The 25437-nt window shown below is 45.0% G+C and overlaps 1 non-coding gene across 1 annotated transcript; it reads left to right on the forward strand.

The window, feature by feature from the left end:
- The first annotated feature begins 3691 nt into the window (after window positions 1-3691).
- TRNAF-GAA (transfer RNA phenylalanine (anticodon GAA)) lies at window positions 3692-3764 on the forward strand. Its single transcript has one exon. It is a non-coding gene; the product is annotated as a tRNA-Phe (tRNA).
- The last annotated feature ends 21673 nt before the right edge of the window (window positions 3765-25437 follow it).

Genomic DNA, 25437 nt, shown 5'->3' on the forward strand with positions numbered 1-25437 from the left:
ACCTCTTTATCCCTTTAGAGTTCAGGATGTATTTTCTAAAAACATGCATATTTTCTTACCTATGGTTCCCAACTCAAGGAAATTTAACACTGATAATAACACTTCTATGTAATCTACAGCTCATGTTCCAATGGTTCTTCAATGGTTCTGTTAATATCCCTTAAAGCATTTTCCCCTCCCAGCTGGGAATCCATCTGGGATCACCTACTGCTCCTTATCACACTGTTCTCATGTCTCCTTCTCCCCCTTCATCTGGAACAGTTCCTTTGGCTTGTCTTTCTTTTCACGAGTGTAAGAGTTTTGTAAAGAATACAGGTCATTTACTAGAATGACCTTTATTTTGGATTCGTTCAATGTTGCCTCATGATTAAGGTCAGGTTCTGCATTCCTGGTCGGACCACTATATAACGGATGTTGTATCCTTTCCAGAGAATCACATTAGGCAGCACGTGATATCTGAATGTCATTCATTGGTGATATTAATCTTTATGACTAGATCAAGGCGTTGTCCCATTTCTTCACCATTTATTTATATGGTTTCTATTTTTCTCTTTGCAACTATTATGCAATCTGTAGAGACACTTTGAGGCCATACAATGGTCCGACAGGCTTAGTGGCATCCACTCACGGTTCCTGACTGAGCCAGTCGTTACTATGATGCTTAGACAATGGTGACGTCCATTGCCACCACTCCATCCACTTTAATCAGTTCGCACAAGTCACTTACCTGTAAACCAGAACCCTCAGTCCCCTCCCCTCTACTATTGTACTCATGGATTTTTATTTTATCCAAAAGGTAAATAATCTATTACTCTCCTTATTTATTTTGATGTTCTGATTGTATCAGATTTGGCCAGCGGGAGCCCCTTCAAACTGGCTCCTACGTCCTTTGGATACACTTCCATCTTTTTAACACTTTTGAGAAATGTTGATCCAAATCAGAGGCAAATCAAAATAAGTGCTATTTTTGTGTGTGTGTGCTGTGGGGCCCTAGGAATGAAGCTAAGGACACATTATCAACTGACAGGAGCTCAAAAATGTATTAGATGTTGTAACTATGTACAACATATTCTCTTTAGTTGTATTATTCTTAGGTTTTCCAGTTAGTTGTCGTAATTAGTTTTCATAGTTATCATAGGTAATGAGACTGGATTGCCAAAATCCTAGGGCTAATTTGGAAGACAGGACTGCAGCCTACGCAAAGCTTCTTTTCAACATGGAGGCTTCTTCAACATCTTATCTTCATTTGAATGCCAACATCTTTATCATTTGTCCCTTACTGTGATGTGTGTGCACAGGTTTACACTTCACATTAGCTCTTGGCACTTGGTCTCTGTGGAAGTTCTGACGGTTCTTCTCGCCTCTGCAATCTCACTGAACAAAGCCAGATTTTCTCCCAAATTCGGTAATAATTATCATTCCTGCTGTCAACACTAAGGCACTAGGCTAGAGGTTTTCAAACTTTCATAATATTCTTAGTGTCGCAGTAATTTTTTCCAATGCTCCCATGACAAAAGAAATGCTGAACAGTTCCTTTTATTAAACATTCAGGCCCAAATAACTTAGTAAGTGTTTATGTCCACAAGCTTTGTAATTGTTTGGAAAAATTATATACAGAAGTTGAAAGAAAGTTGTATGTTTATTTCATCTGTAAAGAGCCATCACTACTTACCTGTGGGGTGTGTGCACCTGTTGGGTAGGGCACAATTTCTCAAGCCTTGAAGCAGCTTGGACATAACCATTTTATTTCCTTTAACGCATTTATTGTCACGGGCAACTGCTTTTTATCAGAACTGCTAAAAACCTAGCTTTGCAAAGTGATGATGTCACTGAAAGCGATGTAGACTGATCTATTGCCGAAACTATGAGCTATTGAGTAGCTCGCGCGGTGTCCCAAAGATATCCAGTTATCACTGTTTCCCTCAGAAGTGTAAAATATCCCGCGCTACAGTACTGCAGGGTGCTTTGCTGCACAGTTGGGAAACTGTGACACTAAGCCCTGGAAACTTCCAGTTCCCTTGGTAAAACAGCGACAACAAATACTGAGCCGATGTTAAAAATCGTGTCACTAATGGTGTAACCAGTAGAGTTCGTTATGTAGTACCAAGCTGTGGCCCTTTTGCACACTTGATAAATTGGGGGATCACATTGTTTCTTTTCCCAGGCGCTGGAGACTTTTGAAGAGTGAAAGAGGTACTAACTAACCATGACAGGGTTCTGGGACAACAGGTGCAAACAAGGACTGTGCTGGGCAAGCCGAGCTGTGCGGCCACCCAGTTCATCCTGACATGCATCACAACACTTAACATTCTGAGATGCGCCTTCACTCAACAAATGATCACCGCTACCACGTAGTTTCCATGATCGTGTAATTTGCAGAAGGATCTTATCGCATGGCATGGTGAAAACGTGAAATTTGATGGTTGTGCTCTCCTATCCTTTTTCCTCCATCTCCCCTTAGACGCTGGACCTTCTTTCTCCCCCCTCCCCCCCCAAATCCCATCAACACTTACCTGCCACTTTCCTAGCCACCCAGGTTCAAGTCTTCACCTGCAATGTGCTGAAGAGAATGTGAAAGGTACCTACATTCATGGCACACGAAAGCCTGTAAAAAATATTCTCTTTTCTCGTCTCTTTCTGTACGATCTGCACCAGGCAGGTGCTCCGAATTTCTTCTTCTTCCACTCTAAGCCCCGCAAAGCCCTCACAGATCAACGTCCAACCCCAAGGTCTTTTGAGTCTCTTTTTCCTCCTTAGCTACAAGGTCTTTTAAATCTCAAGCTCTTGTCTTAGCTGCATTCGACACAACAAAGGAACTCAGAAAGCGACTCTGCACCTTAGAGATTACAAACGCTTCCAATATTCAATCTTTCATCCTTTTTTTCTTTCACATTCGAATGCACTCATCCATGCATCTCTCAAGATTGCCTGTGAAGGTTCCACCTAATTTCAGAGCTCTAAAGGGCGGGCCAAAAGGGCGGTACGGTAATCATTAGGGCTTTTAGAAAATCACGAATTAATCGGAAAGAAAAAGTATATAAAACAATAGGATGTTTGGGCTTTGCAGAATGTCTGCGCCTGGCACGTAGCGGACGCCTCGGAAACATTTGTCTACGGGTGTAGAAGTAGCATTGATACTGGAAAATCGTCCCTAATGAGCTCGCCGAGCTCTTACGGAGCGCCCTCGGTGTGCCAGGCAGACTCCGTGCAGAGTGGTGGTATGTTCCCGGGGCATTCGGAGGGTCGCAGGGAGGCTCAATCCTGCCTCCAGGCCCTTGTCCGCTCCTTCATCTCCGTGGTGACACACGTGTGCGATCACAGGCCGGCGCGGATCGGCGGGAAGGGTCTGCCTCGCGGGGCCAGGAGGCTCCCCGCGGACGGCGGGGACGAACTGGGGGGACGAGCCCGCCCAGGGAGGCGCGGAGGAGCCGCGGGGCCCGGACCCCCGGACTGCGTCCCGGGCAGCTGGCGCTCCGGCGCGCTCGGCGGCCCCGTGGCTGATAATTGAGTCAGAAATGCCGGTTACGTTGAAGAAAGTAAGGTTTACGCGGCTCAGGCTGGTAAAGAACAGAGCGGAGTTCTGACGCAAGCGTTTAAGGAAGGAACACTCTTCAGCAGTGACTGAGAACAGACGGAAGGGGCGGACGCAAATAGTTCAGTGATAGTCTACTTTAAAGAGAACTGAAAGGGCGCCGAAATAGCTCAGTTGGGAGAGCGTTAGACTGAAGATCTAAAGGTCCCTGGTTCGATCCCGGGTTTCGGCAGCGCTCCCTTTTTAGTCCCTTAAAGGAATCAAATTTCCAACGAATCCCTTGCCCTGAGTAACCTGGCTCATTAATGCCAGCCCACTGGAGAACGAGGACTTGAAGGATAAGCGAGCGTGGAACCGAAACAGCCAATCTTAGCGCCCCCTACCCCGAGACGGCGGCCGCCCCGCACCGCCACTTCCGGGGCGCCTTCCTGGCCGGCAGCTGAGGCTCTGCTGCGCATGCGCGATGTGGGGCTTGGCGGCAGGGCGGCCCACGCCCCACCCGAGTCCCGCAGCTCCCGGCGCCCGGCGCGCCCCCGGTGATCCGAGGGTGCTGCTCCGAGAAAGCGCTCCGTCTGCCTCCCGGGGAACGAAAGACAACTTCACCTCAAGCTAAATTCCCCGAGTATCCCAACTTGAAAAGCCAGACCCTGCTGTGCGCTCAAGTGGCCCCGGTCGGGCGTTGCCCGTAGGGGAACCGGGCGGCTCCGTATCTCCGGGTAGAGGCGCACTCAGGGCCGCTCCGAGGGCATAACCCTGAGTTACTTGCCAAACGTGGAAGAGCGCGGCAGCATCACGGCTCTGTAAAATCGATCTTGCACCTGAACAACTTTATTTCGAGTGTAGGCCAGTGGTTCTCAAAGTGTGGTCCCCGGAACAGCAGCAAGGGCTTCAAATGCCAATTCTGGGTCCCACCTCGGACCTACAGTATCAGAAACTGGTTTCCAGCGCTAGGTGTCTTAAGCAGCCCTGCGAGTGAGATTCGGAGGCAGCTAAAGTTTGAGGATCCACTTATCTAGAAATTCTTTGTATTTCCAAAAGGGCCCTTTCCTAAGACTGTTTTTGTGAACAAACCTTTTCCTTTTGCTGCCTCTTACCTGCGAGTCTGAAATAAAACTTTGTCACGTGCTCGAAATACACCTTTTTCCGAGAGGTTTTGCTTTCACAGTGAGCGTGTGCGTTGGGGGTGTGACCAACTCTCCTAGCTATCCGGGGGAGCCCACTCCCCAGCGCTAATCTAGGTGGTGTGGCAAAAAAAAAAAAAAAAAAAAAAAAAAAGAGGCGCAGCCCTCCCTCCGATTCTACCTTGTGTGGCTCCTGGGAGCTGAGCCAGGACCCAAGGGGAGCAGGCGAAGGATGTAGATTTGAATTAAAGAAGGAAGAAATTTCAATTTGTTCAAGCCTCTAGAAAAGGAATGTGTAGTTCAGCAGGGTGTCAGCACATGACAGACAGCTTGTGCGACTTGTGTAGAACAGATCTTCTTGTTCTCCTGGGTTGACAGGGTACTTCGCCTTTATGAACTACTGTGTGCTCTCAGGTTATTCATTCATTCATCAGTTGAGCATTAATTACTGACCTCCCACTGTGGGCCAGAAATTACTACATCTTCATGATTACCTAATAAAAAACGCATCATTATCTTCGCTTTACACATAACAGTCCTTGTAGGATGGTAAAGATTAAACCTAATATATGTCAGGCATGTAACATCTGCCACCTCTTAAATGATACTGTACTTGAATACTTGTTGGGATGTTTGGTTAAGATGGGTGCTTAAAAATGAGGGTTAGTTAGAGGAAGAAACCAAAGGCCTTTGCTGGTTAATCTAAAAGGCTCTATGGGGAAGATGGCATTGGTTGGGGCCGCAGAGGAAGATTTCTTGGATGCGGGAGAGCAAACTGGGGTACGAGCAGCTCTCCATGTGTTTAAATGCAAGGGGAATGGTGTGGGCACTAAAGGTGAGACAGGCGGTTTTCAGTCTACCCTGTAGGGCAGACACTAAGATCGGGTATTTGCTACTGGACATTTGGTATTGGGGGAGGTGAGAGGCACACATCAAGTTAGAAGTCTGCAGAGGGAAAGGTAAAAGGGGACAGTTGGGCAGGCCCCCACTGGGACGTGGTTGTAAAGGGTTTTGCTGGCCTCGCGGGAGGGAGGAATGGACGTGAAAAGGTAAGCAGCATTTAAAAAATGTGATGCATGTATATGTTTTAAAATAATTATATAATATGTATATACCCTTTTTTTTTTTTACCTTAAGAATTAAAGTCTAGAGTTGTAATCTGATCATTCTTACTGCCTTTCATTGATGTGTGAAGTGCTCTGATAGATACCAAACACTGTCACTTCCCGGAGTGAAGGCTGAGAAAGACTGAACATGACTTGTCTCTTAGGGAGCCCCCTGACACCGGGGACAGCTCTTTCTAACTGAGGAGGGGGTGAAAGGTCAGCCCTTACCTCAGGAAAGAAATACTTTCAATGGAAAGAATGTGATCAACATCGCACATTTATCAGTGAGTTCTCAGCCCAATCCTCTCCTGGCAGCGAAAAGGTCATGAAGGTGTGCTCATGCTCCAGGTTGGTCATCCAGTGCGGAAGGGAAAAGGCAGCTTCTCAAATTCCCTTGACAAGTTTTTAGAAAGAAACTTGGGTTATCTGGCTCATGTGACAAATTTCTAAGGGACACACAAGCGCTGTGCTACGTGACTGTTTATTTCTTAATTACTCTCTGTGCTACATTCATTTTAGGCCAGCATTAAGATATAGTAAAGGTGTTATAATTGTTATATATAATAAAACTAGATGAGCATCTGCTAATTCATTGGGACCTTTTGTGTAATCAATATGGAAATACGTTAATGCCTGTTTTATTAGTCTTGGGTTATGTGTCTATTTTAAATGTGTAGTGGCTTGTAGCTGCTTAGTTTTGTGTTATATTCGTTGTTATAGCTTGGATTTGTATGACGTTGAGCCATGGTCAGAAATACAACCCCTTGTTTGGATTTCCCTCAGATTCCAGGAATGTATGGCTCCTACATGATTATCCTTAATATGTGGTGTCAGAATGGATTACCTTGTGTGAGTGTGGCTCATCTATCTAGCTGAAATCTGGGAGTGTTGCTTGCAGTTCTAGCTGTTGGAGCCTGGGAATGAAGGAGAACAGTCTGAGCAAAGGCAAGGGTCTTCTTCATAACAGGCACCCAAGTCACATATTACTTCTGTAAATTCCAATTTCCATATGATGGGTTGTCTTAAAGTCAGGTGCACAAATATATGTCTATTCATTGCCTTAAATATATCCTACAGTGCATTTTGAGCAACCTCTCTTCCTATATACTCATCGACTCTCTATCGAGAATATACAGAGTCACCATTTCTGGAGTGCTTTTCACGTGCCGGGAATTCTAATGAGCATGCTTCATACATAATCCCACTAAACTTGTCAACAACTCTATCAGGTAGGAGGCATAGTTGAATATAAAGGGGGGCGGGGAAGCTACGTAGGTGTGCTCTTGTGAAAAGCTGGCGTAATTCCGAGATATATTAAAATGAAATATGAGCCATAAAAATAAAGGAGTAGTTCATTTACACACTGCATTAGTGAGATTCCTGTGAGAGCATTTGGTTCAGTTTTGATTAACTCAGTTTAAGAAGAAAGGGTTAACAAAGAACAAAAACATGGTTAAGGAAGAGGAGATTTATTTTAAAGACAACAATACAAGGATATGAAATAGACTTGCTAAGATAAAAGAAAACTAAGGGTCACTTGATTCCAGTCTTCAAATTATTGTTTTGCAGGAGGGTATGAATTCTAGGGAGATGCTACAAGAAGAATGTGTTTAGATGAAGGCAGGAGAGATAAACAGAGGAGGTGTGATAAGATATTTAGCCTATTTTGTGATAGAAAATGGTCTGACTAAGATAGGAGAAACTGGAGAATTGCTTTTGAATATATTTATCAGTGTTTAAGAGGACTGCTAGTCAACTTTTGGGGTGTAGGGGAGGAAAAACACTTTTGATCACTACCGTCTCAGCTTCTCAGCAGGGGCCTTAGAAATAAGACTGACAAAAGACAGATTAACAAGAAAAAACAACAAAGAAAACAGAAGATTATTAACCTGTGCATTGTGCATACATGTGGGAGTACCCAGTGATGAGTAGCTCAAAGGGGTGGTGAGAACTTGGTCCTATATAGCATCTTAACAAAAGAACAGTAAGTTTGTACAGAAGCGACAAGACCAAGGAAAAAGACTAAGTTTCCTGGCTGGCAAATGGTGGGAAAGCAAAAAAAAATGGGAAACTAATGGCAGATAGGCTAGTTAGTAAAATTTGTTACATAGATTCCTCTGGCGCCATTTATAGGCTGATCAGGGTGTACTGTTGTCTTTGATGATTAACTTCTGTCCTTCCTGGTAGGAGATGGGGGAGTTGGTGAAGGACACATCTTTGTGTCCTGCTTTTAGGCAAACGGGGAAGGGCAGACAGCTTCTTGTCAATTACCTTCAGAGTCAAAATAATTCTCATGCTAAAGTGGTATGTTTGGGGTGGCATCTTCATAACCCATCAGACACTTTAAAAAGATCGGAGTTGTGGTTTCTTTGTAAGTGCTGCTGCTGACAGTTCAGGAAGGAAGCAGATGGGGCAGCATGGTGTCAACTGAAAAAAAGCCAAGGTCAAAGTAGGTTTGTAAATGCTTTTTATTCGTTGTCCTGCAGAGGACGACAGCCCAGGAGACAGTCTTTCAGATCGCTCTGAGGCACTGTTCTGAGGCTGGTTAGCTACAGGGGATTATATATACAAAAAAGGGAAAGGGCCTGCATGCTTGTAAGCAGTTCTCCAAATAGCTGTGCATCAGAAGGTGTAATCTGTTTGGTTGTAAAAACTCAGGTTTCTGATTTCCACAGGGACATGGGAAAGTCCCTTGGGTCAACTTAATACATTGTGTCTATTGTGTCCGCTTGGTCAAAAATACTGCCTGCAGGCCTCTGCTTAACTGGTTTTCCAGTTCTTATTTTTGACTTCTCCTTGAGGTCGTGTGAGATGGTCACAGGGGGCTGACATTAGTCACTTGTACAGTCACAATGGGGTGCGGACATTGCAGGCAGAGACCATAACAATGATGGTGGCCTCAGTGAGATGGATCCTATTATCTCTTAATGCTAAGTATGTCTAAAAACAATATGACATTTGGCCCTGCCTCTGTGACGAGTTCGTGCGCATGAGAAATCATGCACTGTAGTCAGACAAAAATTTTTAAAAAGTACTTTGCATCCTGAGATAAACCAAGACGGTCTTCCAGGGGATCCATCTGTCTGCTTGGAATCCCCATAATAAATGAAACCATAGCTGTCCCTGAAAGTTATGGACCGCATCAAAGATAATTTTATCTATGACAGTTTCAATGTTGACATCTGAAGACATGTGGTGACCTTTGTAGATAAAATACTGTGACAAAATCTGTTTTCCCGCCATGAACAGACTAAATGTAAACTTGGTAACACTGCTTATCTGGCAATTAAAAAACAGTGTTTATTTATTTATTTTAAGAGCGAGAGTGAGAGCACAAGCAGGGGAAAGAGAAGAGAGAGAGGAGAGAGAGAATCCCAGGCAAGCTCTGTGCTGCAGCGGGGTTTGAGCCTAAGAACCATGAGATTACGACTGAGCCAAAACCAAGAGTGGTCACTTAACTGAGTGGGCCATCCAGGGCCCTGATTTTTTTTTTTTATTTCAGTTTTTTGCTTGCTTTTGTTTTGTTTTGTTTTTGAATGTTTATTCATTTTTGAGAGAGAGAGAGAGAGAGAAAGAGGGAGGGAGTGAGCAGAGGAGGGGCAGAGAGAGCGAGGGAGACACAGAATCTGAAGCAGGCTCCAGGCTCCGAGCTGTGAGCACAGAGCGTGATGTGAGGGCTCAAACGCATGAACTGTGGCGTCGTGACCTGAGCCGAGGTCAGACGCTTAGCTGACTGAGTCACCCAGGCACCCCAACTTCTGTTTTGTTTTTCAGCTACTCTTTTTAAAACTTGGGCTCCCTCATTAAACTTCTTTGCAAGTAAACTACTTTCTTTCTTTTGTTTCCTAAATGCCTTTCTCAGAGCAACTGTCTGCTTAAATATGAACTCAGTGTCAGGAAGGTAAAAATTGGGGGCGTTCGATAGAGTTTCAGGCAAATTGAAACACCTGGAGATGCATGTTTGAGGTGCTGGCTGCCTGTGGTGAGAATTCAGGAAGGAAGTTTGCCATCGCATTCTTGGTGGCCTCAAACGAAGGTGACAGGCATGCAAAGGGGAATGTGAGGCTCGTCTCCATTTTATCACGGAGCCTAGTTCCCGTCTGAGACCAGCACTGTTAGTAACTTCTCGTGTATCCTGCAGTAACTAATTTTTGTATAGACGAGCACGTGCACATGTATTTCCTTTTACACAAGCAGTATCGATGCACACGCTGTTGTAAAGCTTTTAAAGGGACGCAATACCTCTTCTTTTTTCTTTCTTTCTTTTTCTCCTAGCCAGTTGTAAACCTGAGCTGAACTTTTAAACCATATTTACTGTCCCGTGAAGTATTCAGAGATCATCTCACCCAAGAGCAATGGTGTTTACATTCCCTAATTGAATGAAGTTCTAAAGATATGATTGTAAAAGGACTTTAATATTAAAGCCATAAACTGTGTCTAAATTCGAATGGTCTGATCTCTTATTTTAGGAACAATAATTAACGTAAAAATTTGGTTTTATTCTTTTTGTAAAATGAAGCCTTGACTTTGTTGAGTAGGTTAAGCTATTGATCAGGGAGGGATGGAGGACAGGTATGCAGCGGCATGGAAACGTTTTGCTTTTAAGCATTTCTTATGTCAAGTTGGTAAATTGCTCAGGAAAAAAATACAATCAGATGTTTGTTTATTCCACACCTTGTTCCTCTAGTGTCTCCTCAAATTCATATCCATCTTTCAAATTCTCTCTCAAGTATTGCTTCTGCACAGAACCTCTTCCACAGTTTAAGCTTTTCTGGATCTCTCCCATTTTGACCTCCCAGAAAGCTCACTGCCTACTGTACCCTGGGCATGTGATTCTGTCCCGGCCTGCACTTTTCTGTTTGGAAGGTGTGTTCGCTTCCTTATGGCAAAATGCTACCTGCTCAAAACGGTGGCTTTGACTTCAGGAAGAGATACTTGAGCATTTCCATGTTCCAGCAAGAAAATGCTATTATCAAATAGCAGTGGGGACTGAAAGAGGTCATGTGACCTGGAATGGCTGTAGGGCATGCACTGGTCACCCTACAAGGCGGGGTGGCTCTGGGCTCACAGAACCGGAGGAAGAGGGCAAGAACAGCAGAGAAGAAGCCAGGAAGAAGCCAGGCAGGCTGCAGGGAGTAGGACAGTCACATCCCCTCTCCCGCGATGGTGGGGGTAAGGGTAGGAAGCAGACGCACAGCGCTGACAATTGATCTAGCAGGTTATAGCGGGAATCCTCAGAAAAGGGCTTTTTATTTTAGGCACAGAGAGAAACTTCCAGACAGCCTGAACACAATTTCATTCTTTTTTGGCGTTTATTTATTTTTGAGACAGAGAGAGACAGAGCATGAACGGGGGAGGGTCAGAGAGAGGGAGACACAGAATCTGAAACAGGCTTCAGGCTCTGAGCTGTCAGCACAGAGCCCAATGTGGGGCTCGAACTCACAGACCGCGAGATCAAGACCTGAGCTGAAGTCTGATGCTTAACCGACTGAACCACCCAGGCGCCCCAACTTCATTCCTTTTAAATCTGAGTTAGCTGCATGCGTGGTGGGCAATGGTGGGCCCGTTACCCTCAGCCAAACTGGTGGAAGTATTCGAGTTGGGGCTCATTGCAGCAGTCTGTTGTTCATAGCCTTGAACTCTCACATTGTGAAAACAGACGGATGGTACACCAAAACTATGGTTTTTTTCCGACTGCAGTGGATGAAGAGGAGGAAGTGTGTGGCAGCAGGAGTTAGAGGAGAAGACAAATGAAACCAACTGGCCGCTGTCGCCACCACGGCGTGTATACACCTGGCGTGGGGAACGGTCCAGAGCCCGGCCCCTGGCGGCAGGTGCCTGAGCTCGGGCTCCACCTGTTGGCTGAGTACTGTTCCTACGTTCTCTAACCCTGCTTGGTTTCAGTTTCTCCACCTACAAAATCGGGAAAAAGTAAATGGCTTCTTTTTCTTTCAAAATTAAAAAAATTTTTTTTAAATAAAAAAGTACCTTATTTTCTAGCGCTATGGTGAAAAGTAAGCCAGTCGGGTAGGACAAGTGCTCAGTGCACAGCGCTGGGCACACCGCGTGGGCAGGACGGCCCCTGCAGGCCCAGGTCGACGCAGGAAGCTCTGTCAGCATCAGCTTCGCCTGAATCCCCAGAAGGGTTTAGACACTGCATCTTCCTGTACCTCCCACACCTTGTCCATGGAGCTGTGTAGGTAATATTTTATTGAATCCCCCTGGTCTTTTTCCCTGACTGGCTACTGTTATTTCCTGAGACCTTGATCTGTGTTCATGGCAGAGAGCTCTGAACAGGTGCTCAATGCCTATTTAGTCAACAAATAATAATCCATCTCCTCCCTTCACATCCCCCAAAGATGGCTCATTAACATGTCATGGCCCCAGGCTGTATTCGTCTATGTTATATTCTCTAACAAGAGAATGAACTCTTTTGAGGGCCTCGACTGAGGTTTTTTACTCCTTTTCTATGCCTTTCCATCACTTAGCCCTGTGCCAGAAACCTTTTATGTTCCCAAGAAATAACTTCTTGACATCTATTGATTTGACAATATGGCAACTCTTTCAGAAAGACCAAAAAGGTGGTGTGGTTAATCTAAGCTTGTGGATGATTTTCAGTGTTTTTGTTGGTTTGTTTGTTTGTTTATCTGTATTTTACAAAACTTCTCACTTGCATAATTTAAAAAACAAGGCGCCAATAGGTTCTAACCTTCAAAAAAGCAGAACAGGAGAGCAGGGAGCTGGGCTGCTTTGTTAGTGTTCCAAAATGAGCATGGCTTGTCTCCATCTGACAGAGACAAGTCGAGGCATTTTGGAGAACAGGATCTGTGAGAGCACTAACCCAGGTTAATTTAGGTCACAAACCCGTGAGCTAGGGCCGCAGTCACACATTACATGGTGTCATTACCTGTAATGACATTGAACAAATGTCTTAATAACAGCAACAGTAACATTCCGTCTATCTTTCAAGTTACTTAAGATGTTCTGACTGCTATGTTTAAACGTAAGATTCAACTAACTTTCTAGATAAACATGTTTTGAAAACCTTCCAGGTGTAACTGAGAGAGTAAGCACTAAAGAAAGGTTTTGTGTTCAGAGAGATATGAAGAAACCAAACAGGCCAACACAAACAGAAACATGTCTTAATACTAGAAATGTTTGACTTAATCCACCAATTACCAGTTCATTCGTTCGTGAGGGGTTGAGAGCCTGAGTAGGTTGGTCTTCAGTAGGTGAGCTTGGGAGGGTCCCCTTCAAAGAGCAGCTGCTGGACATCACGGGCCCCAGCAGCTCCCCAAACGTTATTGTCCGTTGTCAACGTTCTGTCATCAGGTCCAGGCCTTGCGATTAAAAGATTCTTGGGAGTTGGGCCTGTTAAGTCTGTCTGGATCCTACACCGTATCTACCACTGGCCCTTCAACAGTTGCCACCTTTCTGTGTCATCCTTTGGCTCGCTGGGCCTTAACTGAAGGGCTCACTTTCTCTATTTGTAGAGGGATTTTGTGTCACTACCAGCTTCTGAGCTGGTTCTTGACATCATTTTGGAAGCATAGCCCTTTTCCCCTTGCATGGAGGGCTGTACTGTTTCCAGCTAACACCTCCTTGGGATGCCTGATGAGGAGCTGACTTGACTGCAGTTTTCCATAGAGCCTCTGGTGGGGTGGCAGGAGACATTTGCCCTTGAAGAGGGCGACCTAGGCAGGGCTGTGCTATTGTGAAGTACTGATAAGCCATTAGCACGTTTTTGCGATTCACCACGCCTTACCAACTCAAAGGTATAGACAGGGTCATGATATTGGTAATAACCCAGAGTTTTCTGGCTTCTGCCCCAACTATTTATTGAAGACCTCAGCAATCGGAGAGAATCTTGCCTACCTGCTTGGGGGCGTTTCACGGATTCTCAGGTTGCTGGGCACCCCCACTGGAACTCCGGTCTATCGGTTTCTCTCACCTGCTTGGCCGCATGGCCCCTCCCATGGTTCTGCCGGGCACTGACATGGGTACATTAGCACCCTCAGGGTGCTGAATGTTGCTGTGCTCTCTGTGGGGGCGCTGCCAGTGGCTCCCAGTTCTGCTAGTCCTAAGGTATAATACAACCCACTGACAGTGGACTGAAAATGTATCATCATCCCAGATTCAGGGTCCCTGGGATGAGCAGAGATGACTCACACCTGGAAGGATGGGCCACATTCAAAACCCACATTAATGCTATTAAATCTGCTTGCAAGATGCATAGTGGTTCAGAGCACAGATTCTGGTGCCAGGCTGCAGCCTGGATTTGAATCTGATTTTTTGGAGGAAGTTATTCAATCTCTCCTTGCCTCAGTTTTTCTAACTTGTAAAATGATGATGATGATGATCATGATGATGATGATAACATCTCCCTCATAGGATTGTTGTGATCATCAAATTGCTAATAGATGTAACTAAAACAGAGGCTGGCATATACTAAGCTCGAAAAAGATATTTGCTACATTCCTGTGCCAGTTATTTGTCATGTGAAAATAACTCATCTCCTTGAAAACTTAGTACAGAGACATAAATGGAATGAATTTATTAAAAGGAGACAGCGTTCTAGTATTCTCAGCTGTGCAGAGGCCTCTAGAGCTGTGTTCAATGTTAACGCACTGCACCGTTGCACAAAGTCCTGCGGAGGCGAAAGGAGCACCCCCTGCGGAGGCGAAAGGAGCACCAAGATGAGACTGGGGGGCCCCTGGGGGGCTCATTCGGTTACCTGTACGACTCCTGGTTTCAGCTCAGGTCACGATCTCATGGTTCGTGAGTTCGAGCCCCGCGTAGGGCTTGACGCCGACAGCTTGGAGCCTGCTTGGGATCCTCTCTCTCTCTTCTCTTTCTGCCTCTCCCCTGCTCCTGCTCATCTACTCTCTCTCTCTCTCTCTCTCTCTCTCTCTCTCTCTCTCTCAAAATAAGTAAGTAAACCTAAAGAAATAAACAATAAAATGAGACTGGAATGAGAGAGTCTGGCTTCCCTGACACGAGGGAAGGAGACAAGATGAGGTGGGGAGTAATTCTGAAAACCAAGGCGAGGGGTCTGCATTAGTTGGCTGTGGCTGCCATGACAACGTACCACACACTTGGTGGCTACTGTCTCACAGGTGTGGAAGCTAAGAAGTCCAAGATCAAGGTGTGGGGTTGGTTCTTTCTGAGGCTGTGAGCCAGAGTCTGCTCTATGCCTGTCACCTAGCTTCCGGTGACGTGCTGGCAATCTTTGGCGTTCCTTGGGGTACAGAAGCGGCACCCTGATCTCCGCCTCCATCTTTACATGCTGTTCTCCCTCTGTGTGTGTCTGGTTCCAGATTTCTCCTTTGTATAAGGACACCAGTCGTACAGGGTTATTACATCTGTGACAACTCTAGTTCCAAACACAGTCACATTCTGCGATACTGGGGGTTAGGACTTCAAAATGTGAATTTGGGGAAGACAAAATTCAGCCCATAATGCAGCTCTGCTGGGGGTCTCTAGAAACAACTACTGAGGATGAACCAAGAGAAGATTTTGTTATTCCCTGGGGGGAAGAAAGCAACTGAGGAACAGGCGCTTAACATGGAACAAAGTCTTTCTCTTTTCATTGAAGGAAAGAGTCACCACGGAGCCCAGTGAGTGATGCTGGCTCAGCTTGTACTCTCCTACCTCAGTGCACAGGGCTCTGAGTCCACGTATCTGAAGGGTCCCAAGGCCATTTGCAAATGACACTGGGTGAGGGTCTGGGCTGAACATGGACCGAGGGCTGCTGAGAGCTGGCAGGCCGTGGCAAAGGTCAAAGCCTGGTCTGGTCCTGGGTCCTCTGTGGCCACACGTCCTTCTCATCCGGAGCGGACAGGAGGCCACACACACACAGCAGCTCCCCAGCTCGCCTCACGCACTGGGCAGGGCTGCTCTTACTCCTAGAGTCGTCCTGATGGTGCTACAGCCCGCTGCACTTCTCTGTGCTGGGTTGACCACAGCTTCTGAGAGAAGGGAGCAACTGATAGTTCTTGGTTACGTTCCCACGTTCTAGCCCCCGTCACAGCTGGTTTTGAGTTTTGCAGGTGAGGGCAGAGAGGGGCCAGTAATAAGCTCATTTTACTGAATTTAAATCCACAGACGGATTTCCAACCCCTTTTTTTTCTCCCCCTCTCCCTAAATCTCTTCGAGATTTTGTATACACGTCCGCACGCACTAGAGTCGGGTTCCTGAAAGATTATTGTTAACAAATCGCTTTGATTTAGGCTTGGGGGGAAATACAAAAATGATTAAAAACTAAAGTGCTCAGGATGTCTTCTGAAAAGTAAAATAATTTGGGGTCATTTCTCCCCGGCTGAAGGAGCAGTGCAGTTTAAACAACAGGAGGGAGCCAGCTCTTATACCCATTTGCAGCAGAGCATACAGGGTTCACCTGGGGGTTTCAGTACAGAAGGAAGTGTTCCTTCTCCCATCAGTCCAGGGCCAGTGCGTCTCTGGTCACAGTGGTGATGCTTAGAAATGGCATTGGTGTAAAGCCGCAGCCAGGCACTCAGCCAGGGGGGTGGGAAGACAGAATACTTAACAAGGCTACTGTTGTTTTGCTTCTCCGGGAACGGGTCAACTCCAGTAGTAGCTGTGATATGAGAAGTGATAAATTCACTTGGAAGTTGCACAGCCAAGATCCCCTCCCCCTGGCAATGTAGTTGCCGCTGACTACATCTGGGGAGCAAGCGGAGGTCATGGAAAAGAGCTCTTATTTATTACCTTCTCTCAGCTCCCTCCAAGGCACCGAAAGTGTACCCTGAAGCTGTGACCTTCCCCTACCCTCGTTGTTTGATAGGCTGACGTTCATTGTAGCTCAGCTGTATCAGGAAACGAGTGGGCTCTACCCAGAAGGTCTGAGTTTGAGCCCCAGCTCCCACAACCGTGTGGCTGTGTAATCTCTGCTAAGATGTATAATTTCTTTGGGCTCATCTATGAAATGTGTCGCAACACCTGTTGTGAGCTGCAAATAACATTGTGCATGCTCAGGGGCCCCCGGGTGGCTCGGTCAGTTGAGCGTCTGACTTTGGCTCAGGTCATGATCTTACAGCTCGTGAGTTCAAGCCCCCCGTCGGGCTCTGTGCTGCCAGCACAGAGCCTGGAGCCTACTTCGGATTCTGTGTCTCCCTCTCTCTCTGCCCCTCCCCTGCTCACTCTCTCTCTCTCTCAAAAATAAACATTAAAAAAAGTTAAAAACAAATTGTGCATGCTCAAATGAAATCACATCTGTCAACACACTTGGTAGGCTAGAAAGCAGCTCTATATGGATAAAGATTCATATTATATGTCATATAATATATACATATAATAGATTTATAGATATGTATATATTTATGCATAAACATATATTTATGCATAAATATATGTTTATGCATAAATATACATATTTATGCATAAATGTATTTATTTATATAATTATAAATAAATATATTTATACGTATAAATATATCTTACATATATTTATACGTATAAATATATTTTACATATATTTATACATATAATATATACATATTTAGCATTGAATTTACAATTACTCTATCAAGGAAAAATAGCAATGGATAAGCAAAATGTACATATATTCTTGTAATAAAATAATGTTCAACTGTGAAAAGGAATGGAGTCCTGCTATGTGCTGTAGCCTGGACGAACCTTGAAAACATAATGCTGAGTGAAAGAAATCATTCACAGAGAGACTACATATCCTATGATTTGATTCATATGAAATGTCCCAGATAGGCAAAACTACAGAGACAGAAAGTGGATTAGTCGTTGCTTAAGGTTGGGACAAAGTAGGGATTGGGGAGTGATAATTCCCCATGAGTATGGAGTTTCTTTTTGCAGTAACGCAAGGTTCTAAACTGTGGTAATAGGGGCAACTGGGTGGCTCAGTCGGTTGAGCGACCGACTTCAGCTCAGGTCATGATCTCACGGTCAGTGAGTTCAAGCCCCGAGTTGGGCTCTGTGCTGACAGCTCAGAGCCTGGAGCCTGCTTTGGATTCTCTGCCTCCCTCTCTCGCTGCCCTTCCCCCACTCATGCTCTGTCTCTCTCTGTCTCAGAAATAAATAAACATTAAAAAAGAAATTTTTAACTGTGGTGATAGCGTGACAGCTCTGTGAATGTACTAAAAGCCACTGAAGTGGGCACTTTAAATAGGTTAATTTTACCGTATATGAGTTACAGCTCAGTAGAGCTGCTCCCTAAAAACAAACAGCAGCAATTAGATTTACCAAGGTTCTTAACATGGAACAGGATCTTTCTCTGTACTCATTAAAGATATCTGGGTTCCTCTATTGACAACAGTAGCAGCTCCTTAACGAGCACTAGTAAAGTGCCAGGTTCTGTGGCAAGCATTCTCTGTTTCATCCTCACAACGGTTTTTGTCCTCCCTTTAGAGATATGTAACAAAAGCTCAGAGAGGTTAAGCCACTTACCCTAGATCACACAGCTAAATGAGCTGCCACGGTGGGTTTTGAAGGCAAGCGGATGGACTCTACAATGTCCAGATTCCCCGTCGCCTCCAGTGTCTTCACTGAGAGCGTATGTCAAAATGTTTGGGACTCTCTTCTGTTTCCGTGAGCTTTCCACCAAGTTTAAATGGATATGGCTAATCTTATTTAGATATTTACCATCAGAAAATGAAAAAAAAAGAAAAATCGGCTTTCGGGGGGAGGGAAATAATTGTTCTAGAAAAGCATAAACTCCGTACCAGAAATTCCATTTGACCTTACTGCCAGCTGGATACTCTGAGCCTGAGATCATTCCAGGCAGGTGTTTGTTTCTTAGACTTTTCTTCCACCTCGATAGAAAGTCGGGCCTTCAGACATTATTTAATGCCTGTGTATCCCCATTTTCAGAGGGAAAAGGAAGGTGGGTTGGGTCGGTTAACTGGGGAATCATTCAACAGTTTTCTCAGAGTTGGGGTGCCCAATATGGTTTTGCGATGTAACTCGTCATGCATACAAAAGGCTCTCGGCCGCGAGTCCGCTGTTTATCCATGCACTCGGAATCGCTTTCCCTTTGACGCAGGGTCAGAGGCTGTTTTCTAGAACTGTGGAAGGCCTTGCCATCCGAATAGATTAATTTTGTCATTACCCTTTCTCAATTTCTGTCTTTAACCAGAAAAAAGAGGTTAATTGTGTGCCATTTCTCAGGAGAATGAGGTATCAGCATTTTAATTCCTGATATTTTATGAATTGTGGGCAGCTAATTAAAACTTAAAGATTAGAGGAGCTATTTTGGCTAAGAGGCCATTTGCGGGATTGTGAAATGAAGAGAACAAAGGGCGGTCTTTTCTTTTTATTCCTACAGCTTAAATGAACCTTCAGGCTGAAATAGAGCCTTGAATTGTTTTACGTCCTGGGTACTTATTGTATTGATTCTAATTTTAATTTTGCAGCCAGTGGTGCAGTATCTGAAAGCAATGGAGGGGTTAACGCTGAGATTATTGGGAATGTTAAACAGCAAGATGTGTGTTTGGAGGCTCTATTTGACCCTTCTTGACTTCGAAGAGACATCTTAAAGTCAGAGAGGAACCACTTACAGACTCTGTTAGATGTCCTTAATTGCCATCTCAGAACTCAATGCGTATTTAGATCTTCTGTTCTGCCTCACAGTTAACTGTTTGAGTTGCTTCGTGGTAGAGTAATGGACCCGTCACAAGCACTGGGCTTTGTCTTGGCTCCTTTATTATCTGGTTGACTTTCAGGCTCTTCCCTTTCTTTGGACACCTCTGAAATGACCAAAGGGCCAGCATCTTTGGGATGTGAATCAGGTAGTCCCAACCCCACTTTGTGCAGAAAAGAAGGCACATCTTCAGCTGGTGCAGTCCCCACAGACGTGTAGTTTGGCATGTCAAGTGTGGATGGATTTTAGCTCCTACCCACCTCCTAGCTGTTCCCTTGAGCAGGACAGAACGCACACAACAGATTGCAGTGGCCATGATTCAGACAACTCTTTCCATCTCAAATTCCTCATCCGTGTGCCTCAGTATACTCCTGCATGTAAAGTAATTTCTTCTTTCCGAGGTGGGATTAGGTTAGATGAGATTGAGCAAGTGTCCAGTGCAAACTCCTTATGTGCAAAACCAAGCTGTGCTTGTCCTTTATATCCCCAGCCTCCTAGTTTTTCCCCTTCAGTCCAAATTAAATAGGCAGTAACAAGGACTAAGAAATAACCAGGCTGGAGAGTGACAATAAAGCAATGGAGAAAGGGCATTCCATCCAAACAGAAGAGTTTGGGCAAAGACTCTGAAGCTGGAAAGAATCTAGGACATTCTAAGAATTGAAATAAGACCCATAAGACTGAAGCTTGGGGATTAAGGAGAGGCATGGGGAAAGATGTAACTGCAGGGAGGGCAAGAGGCCAAATCTCGGGGGAGCTTGAGTCCATGCTAAGAATCTGGAACCTTCCCCTATGAGGAACTGGACTCTATGCAGATGCTCAGTTTTAAGCAACAGACATAAGATGATCAAACTAGTATTTTACAGTAGCTCCAGTGGGGAGGGAGAATGGGTGTGGGAGATATACACAGGCTATGGACCCTGCTTAGGCAATGGATGACATTGAGTCAACACAGTATAGGTGAAAAGTAGAGAAAAGTGAACAGTTTTGAGACAATGTTGGGAAGTAAAATCAACAGTATTTGGTCATGGATTGGGCAAGGGCATGAGAGGAAAGTCAAGCTAGAGGAAAGAAGGAATTTATTGGAGATGAGGTCAAGGAGACGAAAGCCTAGATACTGGATGGGTGTTCACACAGACCTTGAATTGGACAAAGGCAGGGGTCAACTGTCAAAGTCTTCAGAGAATGAGGAAAAGTGATTGGAAATTGGAAGGGACAGAAAAGGAAGGATGTTGTAGGCAGGTGGAATAAAACTTAAAGAGAGGAAGAGAATTGTCTGGAAGCTGCTTCTAGCCTATGCCATTCTCCTCAGCTCCCCTCCTTCCCCACTTGCCCTCCTGTGATTTAGCAAATGATTACATCTGGGGGAAATTGTAGAAATTACATATTTAGTATGCCTTGAGATATCTTAGTTGCAATGGGGAATGTTTGTACAAACTTTGTTTTTTTGGAACACGCTTTTGATATTGGTTTATTTTGCCTTTCCTTGAATGATCTTATACGTTACCTGGTTGGTAAACATGGATTGCTTTCAAAAGTTTATTCTTTTAAAATGTTTTCTCCTCCTATTACAAATGAGGCAAACCATGAAATCTTTAGCACAAAGAAGCATTGCTTAGTTCATTTAATTAGAATCATGTGGTTTTCATCAGATGTATTTCTCTTGAGGGCTGCAGTTATAGAAAGGTTTAAGTGTAATGTAGAAAATAGCCTACCCAGCTTTGTACCTCAAGCCTTAATTCTGCCAATTTTCCTCCCCACCAAGCCACCCGCACTTGACCATCATTTCTTTCTACTTTAAGCTAATTGGGGCTTACAATACTTGCCAGCACACTGAATCAGCAGATCTGATTCCATAATCAGGTCTGGTCAATAGTGCACTAGACAACACGAGGCATGGGAGTTGCAGGGGTCACTTGAACCTGGGCCTTGAAGACTGGGTCACACGCCTCATCCTATGCTGTTAGAGTCCAGGGAATGCACAGAATCTTCCAGTGACTCAACCCAGCCAAGGGGTCCCAATGGGCCACCTCCTGGGAGCTGTGAACTTTGCTTACCTTAGATTCTGCAATGGTCAGCCCAGCCTCTGCAGGCGGGAGGGGAAACAAGACAGCGAAGTTCGGAAATTCATATTTAAGACAGCTTAAATTCATATATGGTGAACCCTATCTACCCCTCCTGTTTTAATGGTCTGTCCTGAGCACCAAAAATTTGTCCCCAGATTTGTATTTTCCTGTCTCTTCTTCCTCAGGCAGCCTGGGAGGTGGCTGTGGCGTCCTATCTGCTCTTCTAGTATTTCATCAGGAGGGAGATGGAAGCAGTAAGCACATAGCACAGTAGGCAGCTTATATCCACCCTTGGCCTTTCAATCTAGATCAAGGGAAGAAGTAATCAAGGCCATCTTGCTTTATCCTCCAGCCCGACTCCTGGGTGAAGTCTTCAGGGTCTGCCCAGTACCATTTGGTGGGTCTAAGGTCAGGTCTTGGCTTCCCCTGATGGTTTTATCTCCCTCTAATATACCACACCCCTATAATCTCAGGTATAGCAAATTCTACCCACAGTTTCCCATGTGAGTTCTGAAAAATAGACGGTCAGAGGTTATACAAACTGCTTGGTGTGCTAAATTTGCTCAAAGCTCAGGATTGTTCCACAGATGTCAATAAAACAGTAACAGACCTCTGTTACCTCCCCACGTGATCAATTGTGGCCATCTCTGAAGCACTTGGAGTGCAGATGGTAATTTATATGTCCGGGTGGAACAGGTGCACAAGCCCGCTAACCAGCAGCAGAACAGCGTGTGAACCGTGAAGCAGCCTGCTCTCACCTCAGAGGACTGAAGGAGTGAGAGACAACGTTGTTTTCGTCTCTGACAGTGCTATATCCTGGGGAGTGACTGGTCCTCATCAGAAAGGCACAGTCCTTCACCCTGCACCACAAATGAGACAAAAGCACAGACATGAGTCAGAGGAGATGAAAAAAAATAGTCTGTTGCAATGTTTAAAGACACAGGTGAGATTTAACTTCACAGAGAAGCCAAACCAGTGTTCTTAGAACATGCTCAAGGCCTCTTCCATGCTTTTGCTCAAGCTGTTTTCCTCCGCCTTGCAAAACCCCTCTTCTTGCTTACCGTGCATTCAATCTGTGTCAGCTTCCGCCTCAAATCTTACTACCTGCAGGAGGGGTCCGGTTACAGCAGTCCACATTTGTCTCTCCGTATTCCGAAGTTCTAATGGGCTTGGAGACCTGTTTGGCCTTTGTTGCCTTAAATGATGCATGTGTTTCTTTTCTGTCTCTTGATTATTTTCAAAGATATATATCTGTATCCCCATACATACAAAAGCATATGTTTAGAGAAATATAATATTCATCACCACACCGTGCTATACATATCACACAGATTGTTGAATGGATACACTAATAGGGATTATTTAAGATTGGGCAGAAGCATCCTATGCTTCATTAATGTTGGTGAACAAAACCGTATTCTGTGTAAGGTTTTGATTTCACTTTAATAAATTACAAGTTATTTGCATGATGTCTGTCTTTGGGTGGTGGTTTTGTCTGGAATAATCATGCACTATTGTTGTTACCCAATTATATTTTCAGGTCCTATAGAGAATATTCTCCTTAGTGGTTTTTTTGCCGTGTTTCATACAGTCCTGGGCACATGCTTAAGTTTTATTTTATTTGTTTAATATTTATTCATTTTGAGAGAGAAAGAGAGAGACAGAATCCCAAGCAGGGTCTGAGAGTGCAGAGCCCGACGGGGGGCTCGATACCATGAAGCATGAGATCATAACCTAAGCTGAAATCGGTCACTGGACGCTTAACCAACTAAGCCACCCAAGCGTCCCGTAAATTTTATTGTTTTAATAAACATGATAAACTTCTTACTGAAAATGACAACTGTGCAGAGAACAGAACACAGTTTCTGACAGGCAGCAACTGCTCAATGTCTGTGGCTATTATTATCATTGTCGTGATGATGATGATATTTTATTATCATGCACTTGGCACTAAGTGAGACGCTGGGGATACAGAGACGTACCAGGAATGGCTGTTGCCTTTCAGAAGCTCGTCGTCTGATGGGAGAGATAGACAAAAGTAAAAAGCCAATACGGCGCCCACCGAGGCATATGATGCAAGGGGACACAGGTGGCTATGAGAGCAGGCGGGGGCCTCCTTAGCCAGTCTGAGGGTTGGGTTGGTTGGGGAGGGCTTTGCAGGGAGGAGCTTGGGAGTCCTGAAGTATGAGAGCCACGCCGGCACAAGGGAACCAGAAGGACAGTCCAGGCACAGTTTGGGCAAAGATCCAGAGTCTTGGGAGAGTGGGGTACATGGCAGAATCGGTGGTTCAACACAGCTGGAGGAGCAGTGCCAGGTGGGAACTGGGAAAAGGCAGGGAAGGATAGTATCCTAAGGGCCTGGGTGACTCCTCAAGGCCACTGGAGGCAGGAAAGGACATTTGAGCGGGAGGCGATTTGCATTTTATTTTTTTAAATTTTTTTATTTTTATTTTTTTAAATTTTTTAATGTTTATTTATTTTTGAGACAGAGAGACACAGCATGAGCAGGGAAGGGGCAGAGAGAGAGGGAGACACAGAATGTGAAGCAGGCTCCAGGCTCTGAGCTGTCAGCACAGAGCCCGACGCGGGGCTCAAACCCACGAACTGTGAGATCATGACCTGAGCCAAAGTCGGACGCTTAACCGACTGAGCCACCCAGGCGCCCCATTTTAAAACACCCACCTATTGTTAGGTGTCTAGCATAGGTTAGAGGGAAGGTAAGGAGCGTGGAGAACCTGCTAAAAGTCTGTGAGGGCAGGGATAGTGGAAATGGAATGTGGTGGGAATCCTGAGGGAAAGTTAAGAAGTAGGAGGGACTAGAGTTGGTCCACAGGGTTTGGGGAAGATGTGAGGAGAGCGGGAACCAGGGAAGCACTGTAGGCTTCTGGTCTACTGACTCAGTAGGTATAGACGCGGCCCAGGCAGCTGTAGGAGGAGCAGGAACAGATTTTATGAAGGAGATGTTGTGTTTGGGTTGGGTATGTGAATCTGAGGTTCAGAAAAGAAATAAGTGCTGGAGAAACATGTTTGAGGGTGATTGGTGTACAGGTGGTAGGAGCCATGAGAAAAGATGGCACCGGGGCTCCTGGGTGGCTCAGTTGTTTGAGCGTCTGACTTGACCTCAGGGTTCGCGAGTTCGAGTCCCACATCCGCCTTGCTGCTGGTAGCCTCTCAGTGCAGAGTCCGCTTCAGATCCTCTGTCCCCCTCTCTCTGCCCCTTCCCTGCTTGCGCTCTCTCAAAAATGAATACACATTAAGAAAAAAAAAAGATAGCGACATTCATCAAGTGTGTAAAGCAGCTCTTTCTAGTTGGAATGTAACATAAGCCAGGTACATAATTTAAAAATTTCTAACAACCACATTAAAAAGTAAAAAGAGGTAAAATTAATTTGAATGATATATTTTATTTAACTCAATTATCCAAAATGTCATCCTTCCAGCACGTGCCCAGTGGAAAAATTATTAATGAACTACTTCACTTGCTTTTTTCTTCATACCAGTCTTTGAAACCTGTATGCATTTTCGGCTTAACAGCACATCCTACATAGACTTCTCGCCTTTGAAGCGCTTAATGGCTACATGTGGCAGCCGGCCACTGCGTTGGACAGGACAGGTGTCGAGCACTAGTTTACTTTGGCCACACATTATAATCACTTGGTGAGCTTCTAAGTATGTTGACGCCCAGATGCTCTGAATCCAGTTACATCAGGATACCCGGGGGTGGAACCCAGGCATTAATCAGTATTTTATTGAAATCTACCCAGTGATTCCAATATGAGGGGGACCAAAGCCCTCACTCTGCAGAATGGCACTGATAGTAAGGGATAGAACGAGGATCTGGAAAAGGGGTTGCAGAGGGGCCAGAAAAATAGGGGGAAACCAGGTCAAGAGTGGTATCTTAGGAAGCAAAGGGAGAGTTTTAGGGGGGCGGCTGCCATTAGTGAGGTTTCAACTGAGTATTCTTCACCGGGTTAGCACTGGCTTA

Source organism: Panthera pardus, unplaced genomic scaffold, assembly GCF_024362965.1.
Source record: "Panthera pardus isolate Hobbes unplaced genomic scaffold, ASM2436296v1 HiC_scaffold_1, whole genome shotgun sequence".
NCBI classification, from domain to species: domain Eukaryota; kingdom Metazoa; phylum Chordata; class Mammalia; order Carnivora; family Felidae; genus Panthera; species Panthera pardus.